Source organism: Typopeltis vanoorti, chromosome 22 (genome assembly GCF_054136105.1).
Source record: "Typopeltis vanoorti isolate ZY-2024b chromosome 22, IOZ_Tvanoo_1.0, whole genome shotgun sequence".
NCBI classification, from domain to species: domain Eukaryota; kingdom Metazoa; phylum Arthropoda; class Arachnida; order Uropygi; family Thelyphonidae; genus Typopeltis; species Typopeltis vanoorti.
Genome location: NC_143570.1, coordinates 45,296,420 through 45,307,960, shown reverse-complemented (window position 1 = coordinate 45,307,960; position 11,541 = coordinate 45,296,420). Strand labels below are relative to the sequence as shown.

General features: G+C 35.3%; 1 non-coding gene across 1 annotated transcript; it reads right to left on the bottom strand.

Moving 5' to 3' along the window:
• Positions 1-7,398: 7,398 nt before the first annotated feature.
• TRNAV-UAC (transfer RNA valine (anticodon UAC)) lies at positions 7,399-7,471 on the bottom strand. Its single transcript has one exon. It is a non-coding gene; the product is annotated as a tRNA-Val (tRNA).
• Between the last annotated feature and the right edge of the window lie 4,070 nt (positions 7,472-11,541).

The window sequence follows — 11,541 nt, the reverse complement described above, 5'->3', positions numbered from 1 at the left end:
TAAGTTTCGTTAACAAGGTTTTATGTGTTAGTGTGTCAAATGCTTTTGTTAGGTCAATGAATACCACTAATGTTATTCTGTTTTTATCCAATGCTGCGTTTATTAGATCTGTGAAGTCTTCCAGGAGTGTTGCTGTTCCTTTATTTTTTTGAAAGCCATATTGTGTTTTGGGTATGATTTGAAATTTTTCAACGTATGTGGAGAGTTTCTGATGTACAATGCGCTCCATGATTTGGTTGATTACAGGTAGCGTGGCGATAGGTCTGTAATTACTTATTATGTTTCTTTTTCCCTGTTTGTGTATGGGTGTGATTAGTGCAGTCTTCAGTGTTTTAGGTATGTGTCCAGTTTCGAAGATTTTATTTAACAGTTTTTGTATAACTGGAAGTAGGTCGGTTGAGTGTTTCTTGATGTCTTTTGGTCTGATTCCGTCTATCCCCGGTCCTTTGTTAGGATTAATTTGTTGAATTGCCAGTGATAGTTCTTCTTTTGTTACTGTGGGGAACCACATCGACTGGGTTGCTCGTGGACCTAGTGGAGAATGTTCGTATGTGTGAGGAAAGGTTGTTTCTTGTAGCTTTTGGACAGAGTTCACGAAGTGCTGATTAAAGTTGTTTGCCAACTGTTTAAGGGATTTGGGGTCGCAGGCAAAGCTGTGTTTTATTGTTTCTGTGGCAGTGGTTCTGTGTATATTGTCCAGCATTTCATTAATCAGGTGCCAGGTTTCCTTTATGTCATTCTGTGCTGTTGTTAATTTGTTGCTGTAATAGTTTCTTTTTGCCGTTCGAATCTGGGTTGTTAGGAGATTCCGTTTTCTTTTGTATTCAGCTTTTAAAGCGATATTGTTCGGTGACTTCTTAGGTTGTTTCCATAGGGCATCTTTTCTTTGTATGTCTGTTAGTATGATGTCTGTTATCCATGGATTTTGTTTCGTTTGGGGGCGTATTTTTATTTTTGTTAATGCTTTGTTGTATATTTTGTTAAATGCAAGTTTAAGATTATTATATACAGCTTCAGCAGAGTCTAAAGATGCTATCTGCATCCAGTCTGTTTTTCTGATTTCATCGTTCACTGTTGCTTCGTTTACAATGCTATGATACTGTTTTGTAGTCTCAGTGATTTTTATGGGTTCTGGTTCAGTGTGTAACTGCAATGCTGTGAAATAATGGTCTGCTAGTTTGCATGTTATGACGGCTGCTGTGTGGCTGTTTGGAGTGGCCCTTATATTTATATGATCAATGCAGGTTGAGGTTGTTGTGTTTCCGATTATCTCTTCTCGTGTATACGACTGTATGGATGGGGTTATGTTATATGCCGATAATAGGTCTAGGTATTGTTCTGTGTTGTTATTTATGTTCCTAATGTTTATATTAATGTCTCCTATTATTATCAAGTATTTTGAGGTGCCTACTTTCGTGGCTGAAAGCCATCTGTTTAGTTCTTCTAGGAATTTTGTGGTGCTTAAGTTGGGTGGTCTGTATATTGCGTTTAATATCAGGGAGTTTTCTTGTTTGATGTTTTTAATTTCGATGCATATGTTTTCTGCGTATTCTAATTTATAGTTTATTTCTGTTACTTCTAGTTTATGTTTGGTAAATATTATTATACCACCGCCTCGTTTTGTTTGTCTGCAGTGTTTGTGTTGTTGGAAGTGTGGCATTTGGTAGGAGGATGCCTCTTCGTTTGTCGTAGAGTTCTTTCTGTTTTTCGTAAATAATAATAATAATAATAATAATAATAATAATGATATCCTTCGGGTAGAAAGCTCTGAATAACAGTTTTTAACTGATAACGAATGAACCAGTTTCATTTTTCTTATGTTTTATTACACAACAAATAACCCGCCCAGCACCTTGGTAGACATATCAAACAATCTATAACGTAATTAAGTGCATTATCATAGCCAAAATTAGGATGTTAAAAAAAATCTTATTTCTTGATCTTAACTGGCTATTACGATTAATATAAATGGAATGGAACTAAAACTACATGAAGTCTCGTAGGAAAATAAATAATAGACAGTCAGTTGTGAAAAAGATGGATTCCTTTGGCAAAATAATATACCAAAGAAACAAAATTTAGAAATCATGCTAAACTAGAAAACACAAGGACTCAAAAATTGAATTCTTTATGGAATTCAAAAAAGATGAAAGAAACAAAATATGTTCGAAGAACTTTAAGACAACAAACAAAAAATGTAGATGTTCTCGCCCGGGATCGAACTGAGGACTTTGCGCATGTGATAACCACTACCCCACGAGAACCCGTCATCCCACTTTTGTCAGATATTTTAAAGCATGCTGAAAAAAAGTCACTAATACTCTAATCCACGAGAGAGAATTCTAATCAAACGTAAACTCAAAAATGAGGGTTTTGCTATGCATTTTGAAACTTCAAATCTTCTTACTGAGAAATGAGTAGATACTTCGACAACTTTAATTATGGGCGACCTACTTAATATATATGTAAACTGCCTAATCCATTTCCTATAATGGTAATGTTATCTTCACAGATGACTTACTAAAAAAAGTTGTGTAAACAGTAGATATGAGGGATCGAATTAGTTGTATTACTTTAGTTTGATTTTCTAAACATGCTCTATGACGTCGTTTTGTATTTTTTTCGAAAAATTTTAGGAAGGGAGGATCACATCTTATAATCTCATTCGGATATATGAGATATATACTTATTATCATAAATTTCAGGCTCCATTTGGATAACTGTTGACGGATTTAATCACCTGTGTTTATAGAAGATGAACACTGGATAGAAAAATCAAGATAATAAAAGGACTGCACACTTATGATCGTCAAGGTCGGTTAACTCAATAAAAAATACGTTCTTAAGAGAAATAGAAGCGATTTCATCATGAAGAATAACACGCTGGTGAAAAAATCTTGCCAAAAAGGAGCAGGGATGGAAGTTTCATAATTTTCTAGCAAGGAAGCAGGGAGAAATATATCCCCCCTTCTTCAGGGAGAGTAGCAGTGGAACGAATTGCAACCTCCCAGATCTTGGAATAGGTAGAACAAGATTTCTGCTAATTTTCTATGGGAATGTTTTATTTCATATGATATATTCTGCAAATTGAGAATTAACTTTATACTTAGTTATAATTGATTCATAATTCAAAGATTTTAATTTCTCTCGCCCGATCACCGCAGATATAAGAATATCTGAATTTCAAAATAAATAAATAAATAAAGTGATACTGGTAAAGTGATGAACCCACGTTTAGTGTCTCGTGACTTGGTGAGCGAGAAAATCACCAACACACACACACACAGTGTGTGTGTGTGACATCATCAACAGCGGTCTAAGTTTTCCGTGATGGGCACACAGGTATGGCCTGGTGGGCGACCAACTTCACGTTCAACAAGAAGCATTCTAGCATCCCCTACGGCAACGTTTCTCAAACTTTTCTTACGACGGAACACTTCACAAATCCTGAAATTTTAACGGAACACTTTGTTTAGAGTCGACTACCATCGATCTCGTATTCAATGTAGAGCTAAGCGCATAATATCGCCGCAGCAGGCTGTGTCGCATCACAAAAATGCGACAGCGCACACTACAGGCTTACAGGGACGCATCGTATTGACCTTGCTTATGACCGCACGTTTCCTACAACAGATACCTCCGTACTTCACTCGCGCTCGGAGGTGTCAACAACTCGAAGGTTGTCAAGTTGACAATCGCGGGAGGCTGAGTCAAGTCCAGCGCGTTGGTCTCAATAGCACAATCCACACGCAAAGTGAGGAGCGCCTGATTGTCAAACATGTATGAACTTGTCGCAGCATTTAAAACCATTCCAGACTCATATTAAATTTGAATATTTTTTCACGGAATACTTATTCACTTTCCGCGGAACATAGTTTGGGAAATGCTGCCGTATGGTATTTTCTCGAAAATACAGGCGTGCCAGACCTCGCCTTCCGCACTGGATTTTTAATGTTATTTCACGCTAATTGCACATTATCATCAATCTCCCTCTAATGACTTTTCTCTAGACCAGTGTTTCTCAACCTGTGGTCCGCAAGCAGAGTTAAATTTTTAAAATAAATATATATTTTTTAATTATCCAAATAAATTAAAATTGAATAAGTAAGTAAATATTTTTGAAATCAAATTGAGACTTAAAAAAAATAGCATCAGAACGTTCAAAGATGGAAGCAATAAAACTATATTGTTGTTCACTTCACCGTTCTTTTATTACTCGTCATTCTGGCACTACAATAATTTGTAGCGGCAGAATGACGAATAATAAGAGGGGTGAAGTGAACAATAATATAGTTTTATTGCTTCCGCCTTCTCTTGCTGTTTTGTCAGATTTGAAGTGAACATGTGTTATCTTCATTTCAATCAATTGCTTGTTGTTTATTGATTGTTATTAGTGAAGGTATACTGAGCCTTCACCCATGGCTCAGTATACCTTCAGAAGTGCTAAATGAATACTTGGCCAAAGTGTGTCGTGAGTTAACCCCAGTATTTATAAATTTATATATTTTTCCGAAATGTTTTTAATAATGGAAAAGTGGCTTAGAACTAGGACTTTGAAAAGAAGAGCAAATGGAACAGGTGATGCTAACCGTAATTGTGATACACGTGTTGTAACGGCAAGTAAATCTGATAATATTAAAGTAGAAGAAACAACAAGCAGTTCAAAGAAAAAATACAGTAGGAAATATAACAGTTCATATTTGGAATTCGGGTTTACTCGGTGTGGAGATGAAAGTGAACAGAAACCTCAATGTGTTTTGTGTTATGAAGTGTTGTCGAACGACTGCATGAAACCTGCGAAACTCCGACATTTAGAAACTAAACATTGTGATGTGAAAAATAAGCAAATTGAAAGAAAACAAAAAGCCAATTTCATTGACGCTTAGCGACATTAACTCATGGGAAAGATGTAGTTTTGGCCATGGGTTTGATTAATAGCAATGCACTGGAAGCATCTATCTGTTAAGTTTGGCACATAGCGAAAACAGGGAAACCTCATTCTATCGGGAAAATTTTGCTACTTCAGCTATAAAAAATGTGGTAAAAACTGTTTGGCAACAAGTTACTAAAAGGGTTGATTTGACTCCTCTTTCAATGACACTGTAGGTCGCAGAATTAATGATATGGCAGGTGACGTAGAATCTCAGTTAATCGAAAGAGTTAAGAAGAGCCCTTATTATGCATTACAAATAGACGAGACTGCTGATGTTACAAGTGATGCGCAGTTGATATGCTACATAATATGCGCATGATAACAACATTCATGACGATATTCTATTTTGTAGAACTTTGTCATCCCGAAGCATGGATGACACTGAAAAAGAAATATTTCACACTCTCAATAATTACATAATGCACAAAGGGATCCAGTGGGGAAAATGCATGGGCTTCTGTTCGGATGGAGCCTTCGCCCTTACAGGCAGGCATAGTTGGGTTGTTTCTATGGTCAAGGAAGTGGCCCTGGATATGAATCGCGTATATTGTTTCATACATAGAGAAAGGTTGGCCTCCAAAGAAAGGCTCGACAGCTAAATAACAGGTTATTTTCAGTATTCTCTGATGAAATGGACAGCGAATATATACAACTTTTGGTTCATTCTGGAATTCGCTGGCTTTCCTGAGGCAAAGTACTAAGGTTATTTCAATTATTGTTTTATTTTATTGCACGAAGTTTTATTGTTTGTAAATGAATGTAATTCTAATTTTGCATCACTCCTTGTTGAAGAAGCATGGTTATCAACACTATCCTATCTTTCAGACATTTTTTTCGAAATTAAATGAAATAAATGAACTAACTGTTCTTGTTGCCTACGACAAAAAAAAGGCATTCGAGAAAGAAAAACTAGTGTTCTGCATTAGTTATCTAAAAAACAGATAATTTGCACCGTTTCCAACATTGGAATCCTCTTTAGTGGAAAATCTATAAATTTATGCATCTTCACTGGACACCCACAGATGCTGTATGGTCACTCCGATGCTCGGTGATGTGACATACCAGGTCTCGCCATGTAGTTGAGTCCCTCAACTGTTTGCTTTTCTGGAGACTTCAACTCTCTGAAGATTAGTTGCTCCACATACACACACCATCCATCCATCCATCCCATTGATGGTTTACCCCTTGCTCTTTTTCCAGGAACTTTACCTTCTATTACTGTTCTGAAAAGTCCTCCTTCCATCCTTCCATCCAATGTGTCCAAAATATTTTAACTTTCTTTTGGTAATATCCTTAAGGAGCCTTAAAGTTCTACTGATCTTTTCTAACACCCATTCATTTGTACGCCTTTCGGTATATAATATCTTCAACAGACTTCTGTAGCACCATCTCAAAAGCAGATATCCTTTTCTTATCTGATGTCTTTAAGTTCTAAGTCTCACATCCATAGGTCGCTGTTGGAAAAACAACTGCAGCCAAAATCCTCAACTTTGTTCCCATGGAGATGAATCCATCCTTCTAGATTATTAGACAAGTCTCTGACTGTTGTTTTAGCCATTCCTAACCTTCTTCTGACGTCTTCTGAACAGCAGTTCTTCTAATTAATAATGCATCCCAGGTATTCAAACTTGCTGACTTCCTCAATTCTTTCTCCATTAAGGTACACTTGTTTCTCAAGAGCTTCCTTGTTTGTATTTCCTTTGAGAACCATTAGTTTTGTCTTTCTAGAATTGAGTTGAAGTCCTCTGTTATTACTGATCTTGTTAACTCTGTCAAGAATTAGTCCTAGTTCTTCCATGTCATTACAAAGGAGTACTTTATCATCAGCATATCTCAGATTACTGATCAATCAATCACCTATCCTAATTTCTGTCTGGAGTTTATCTATTGCTTCACGCATGATGTCCTCCGTATATATACTAAACAAGTGAGGAGAAAGTAAACATCCTTGTCTTACTCATTTCCAACCTGAAACCAGCCAGTCAGTCAATCCAACATCAGTTCTTACCGTGGCTTCTTGCTCCCTGTACAAGTTGGCTATCAACCGGATAGTGTGTTGAGGAAAATCCATTCTTTTCATTACTTCCCACAGTTTCACATGCTCAACACAGTCAAAAGCTTTAGAGTAGTCTAAGAAACACATTACCAGAGGAAGTCTAAATTCTTCATATTTTTCTATGATCTGTCTAAAGCAAAGGATCTGATTTCTGGTGCCCTTACCTTTCCTAAAATCTGCTTGTTCCTTGGGCATCTCTGCCTCAACTTTGTCCATTTCTATTTAGCATGATCTTCAATAAAATTTTGCTTGCATGAGATACTAAACTAATAGTTCTTGCACGCTTTCATATCTCCTTTCTTATGTAGTGGTAGGAAAACAGACTTCTTCCAGTCTCTAGGCCATGATCCTGTCTCCCATATCCTTGAATTCAATCTACAAATTAATAACGTAATATAAAATAAAACGATGTTCTCGCTCGGAATCGAACCGAGGACCTTGCGCGTGTAAAGCGCATGTGATAACCACTACACCACGAGAACTTGTGTTAAACGCCTCTATATAGCCAATAGAAAGATTATTTCTGAATGATATTAAATCGTTTGGATAGTTTTGCTCGCCGATGTGTAAAACAAGTCATTTATGCAAAATTATAATCAAACAAATACAAGTGAAATTTGTTTGATTATAATTTTGCATGAATTCGATATCGCTGTAAACTTCAAATGCTTGCGTAATTGTTTCTGAGCTTCTATGTATCTATCTATAGATCGTGTAGAAATAAATTCCGAGATATAAATGAAATGTAATACATTTTACATTTTCAAGAAGATAAATAATAAAAACAAGTGAAATGAGATTCATGAGCACTGCAAGTTCTAAACAATTAACTAAATATAAACTAATTGTAAAAAGAGTAGGCCGGGTAGACCTCAAAAGAGGCTAAGGTGGATAACGTGACCGAATAAATCAATATTGTATATACCCGTATTTAGCGTTATGATATTGACGAATAAATGGATATAATAAAAATAAAAACAAACTGCTCTCGCTCGAATCTTGCGTGTATCAGGCTCACGTGATAATCGCTACACCACGAGAACCCATGTGAGGCGGTCTTCATATAATAATAATAAAACAATATCATCATTGATACCTAAAGTAAATGTGATTCACTTAAAAACCAATAAACTTGAACTTTGTTTGCGGTTGTTTTTGATCACATGGAATTTATTTCCAACTACAAAGCTTATTAGTTTGTTTATTAGAAAAGACCTCTTACAACATTTCAGAAGCTACAAATACAAAAATAGGGAAAGAAAAGTGGAATATAGTTTCCTTAATTAAATCTTATATTAATTTTATATTTATTTTATATTATAAATAAATTAAATATGATTTCATATGCATCAAGCCAAACCGGAGCACCTGTCAGTAATATACCAAATTGTTTGGTATATTTAGGAAAGGTGAAGATGTTTTCATCTTCACCTTTCCTAAATTATTCTGAACCTCAGAAAGCGATTCTTGCATCGTTTTGCTGTACAAGAGAGCAGTTTGCTGTTACAACTATTTAAAGCAATAATAATATTATCATTCTAAAAGCATCCACGTCGCTGTGGCATGAGAATATCGGAGGATGTCAATATTTAGAAGATGCATTACTTTTATTGACCGATGTGCAGTCATAGCCCTGCTTACTGGAGTCCTGAAGTGGCTTAAAAATCATGTCTGATCTCTGGAACATAATTCTCGGTTTATGTAACCCTCGACAAAACTACAAATAACATGCGATAGGTTCACAATCTTTCTTTGGATTAGCATAAAAGTGTTTTTATTTTACTCTTTCCCTTCTTTCTACGTTCATCTACTTTCGATGCCGTACTCAAAAGTGGAGATCAGCAAAACTGCAACCGTTAAAATAAAAGACTTTGTTACTCAAGTTATTTTTAGAAATTTCTTCAAATACTCCTTAGGCAGTTCAGAAATGATCTTATTCTAAATCATTCTTACCGAAAGAAAATTCTCTAGGGGGTTTAAAACTGAAATAAGAAACTAGATCAACTTCCTTAAGCACTTTTTGAAGACAAATTGATATTGGTGATGTGAGAATTAATTTTAGTACTTCTCTCTATGCAATGCTTTAACCAGGTATGATGATAAAAAGTGCTTATTTGCATAATTTTCTTTTCTCTTTTCTATTATTGTAATCTGGGCTTGTAATACCATCGTATTGCTTGAACTAACAACGCCTCATCCTCAACCCTCTTTGCTGACAAATCAGGAAGGAATATTTCACGTTTATTCAATTCAATTGCATGCGATTAATTTTTTTCAGCTCAAAATTAAGCATTTCCAAATAAAACGTATATAATGCTAAAGTTATTCTTTTTCGTCTAACTTAAACAGCTGAGTTATTACCAGATTGTTTTCTCTAGTAGTACCAGGAGAAAAACAATCTAAATATTTCGCTATACCACGCAATTGTTTGCTATAGCATGTATCCTCCAAACCAACTGAGTTATTACCAAATAAAACGTATTACCACATCACACCCATTAATTGGATACAGAAACACTCTTTATTTATTCAACTAAGCATGCATGTGGATTACTAAGTGATAGTAATCCACATGCATGCTTATCACATTAAAAGGAATTATCACATTAAAAGTGATAATTCCTTTATCACTTTTCCTTCTTTAATCTTCATCCGTTTTCATTACAGCTATCGGGCATATGATTTGGGGGCATTTTCTTTTTTTAATCTTGACCTTTCAACGTTAATGAAACGGTATTCATATTGATGTGAGAGGAAATTTCATATTCTCCATTGGATGTAACTATCATTCTGTTTTTTTTTTTTTTTTCAGTATTATGTACGGTAATATTATGTATTATAAACATGCTACATTTATTGTGACCCGTAAAGAGGAAAACTTTTAACAGCAATCTTCGTACGATTTGCTTAATAAAAGGAGTACAATGAAACGCACCTTGCTCATAATTGCATACTAAGCTTGTAGAAGTGGAGCAGAATGAACTTAATGTACTGGAATTGAATGCAGTTCCAACGAACCATACGCGAGTTGATGAGTCATAACTGTTAGCAAGTCCTTACCGTGGGAACTATTACTTCTAAATAAAACACTGGATAATTAGCGCACTGTTTTCAAGTAGCGAGACCATGCATTCTAAATATGAACGGTTTGACGCGACTTTTAACTCTCTCATTAAATTCAACAGGTACATGCTCTAAATATTTTCTTCAAGCATAATCACTTCAAGGAAGTCTTATAGTAATCCGCTATGCTATGCATGGAGCACATATGATGCTTGTAGCGATCGTAAACCCTCTTTTCCACTAAAACCAGACAAATCTAAACCAACATAGTTTAACTAAAAATGCACACTAATTTTTTCAAAGGCTTCATTTCTGGTTACCAAAAAGATCAATCATTTCTCTGATTGTTTTTGCCACCTAAAAGAACTATCATTATTTTTATGGAAATCTTACCCATGAAAGTTTGTAGATCTCTATTGTGCTTTCGAATAGTGAGTGGACCGAGAATAAAAATATTAAAAGATTTAATTAGCCCACCTTGAATTAAAGCATAGTGGTAATAGTCTTGGTACTTTCGCAATATGAAAGGAGAATATTTTGGTGTCCATTATTCAGTTTGCATAATTTAGATTGTACTTAAGCAGAGTAATGTTCTAGTAATGTTTTATTTATATCTACAGCCTTGCATTTATAAAAAAAACATGCACAGGTTTATTTTCAGTTGCATTTTCAAGTCTCCGAGAAAGCGAGGATTTTGTACGGAAAACTGTGACCATCTTCACCCCCCCTCAAACAAAAATAGATAAACTAGATAAACCTGTCTCAGAACACTCTCCTTTGAATATATAAATACTACTCTCGTGGATTTAACAGTAGTAACGTCTAAGATCAGCAATTATATGCATCGAGTACCTCCGAGATGCGGATTTCTTGTAGTTTTTTAACTTTGTTTTAAAGGTGAGAATCTTAGAAGAAAATTAACTAACTATCGTTCTAAGTTTTCAGTTTGCTAAAAATAAATAAATAAATTCCTGTATCAGTGAGTGTTCTAAAGAAACAGACTGAAAAAGTGAAAATTGGTTGAAATGCAGAGAGCATATCATCTGTATATTTCTGATATTTACATATCATTGTAAAAATCATGCATTAGTTTTATTGCAAATTCAAATTATGGGGATGACTGAAGGGTTCTAAGCCTAACAATGAAAAAGCGAATTTATAATTTCACAATTATTTTTATTTTTCAACATAATCTTCCTTAAGACTAATATATTTATTCCAGCGATGCTCCAGCGCCATCATCCCGTCACTGTAGTGGTTCTCAGTAAGATCTGCAAAATATCCTTCTATAGCTGCAAACACCTCTTGATTCGAAGAAAAACGCTGACCAGCAAGGAAGAGTTTTAGTTTTGGGAAGAGATAGAAGTCAGACGGAGCCAAATCTGGAGAATAGGTGGATGTTCCAACAATTCATAGTGCACATCCCTTAATTTTCCCATTGCTAAAACATCTTTGTGGGCAGGTGCATTTTCCTCATAAAAGATGATCT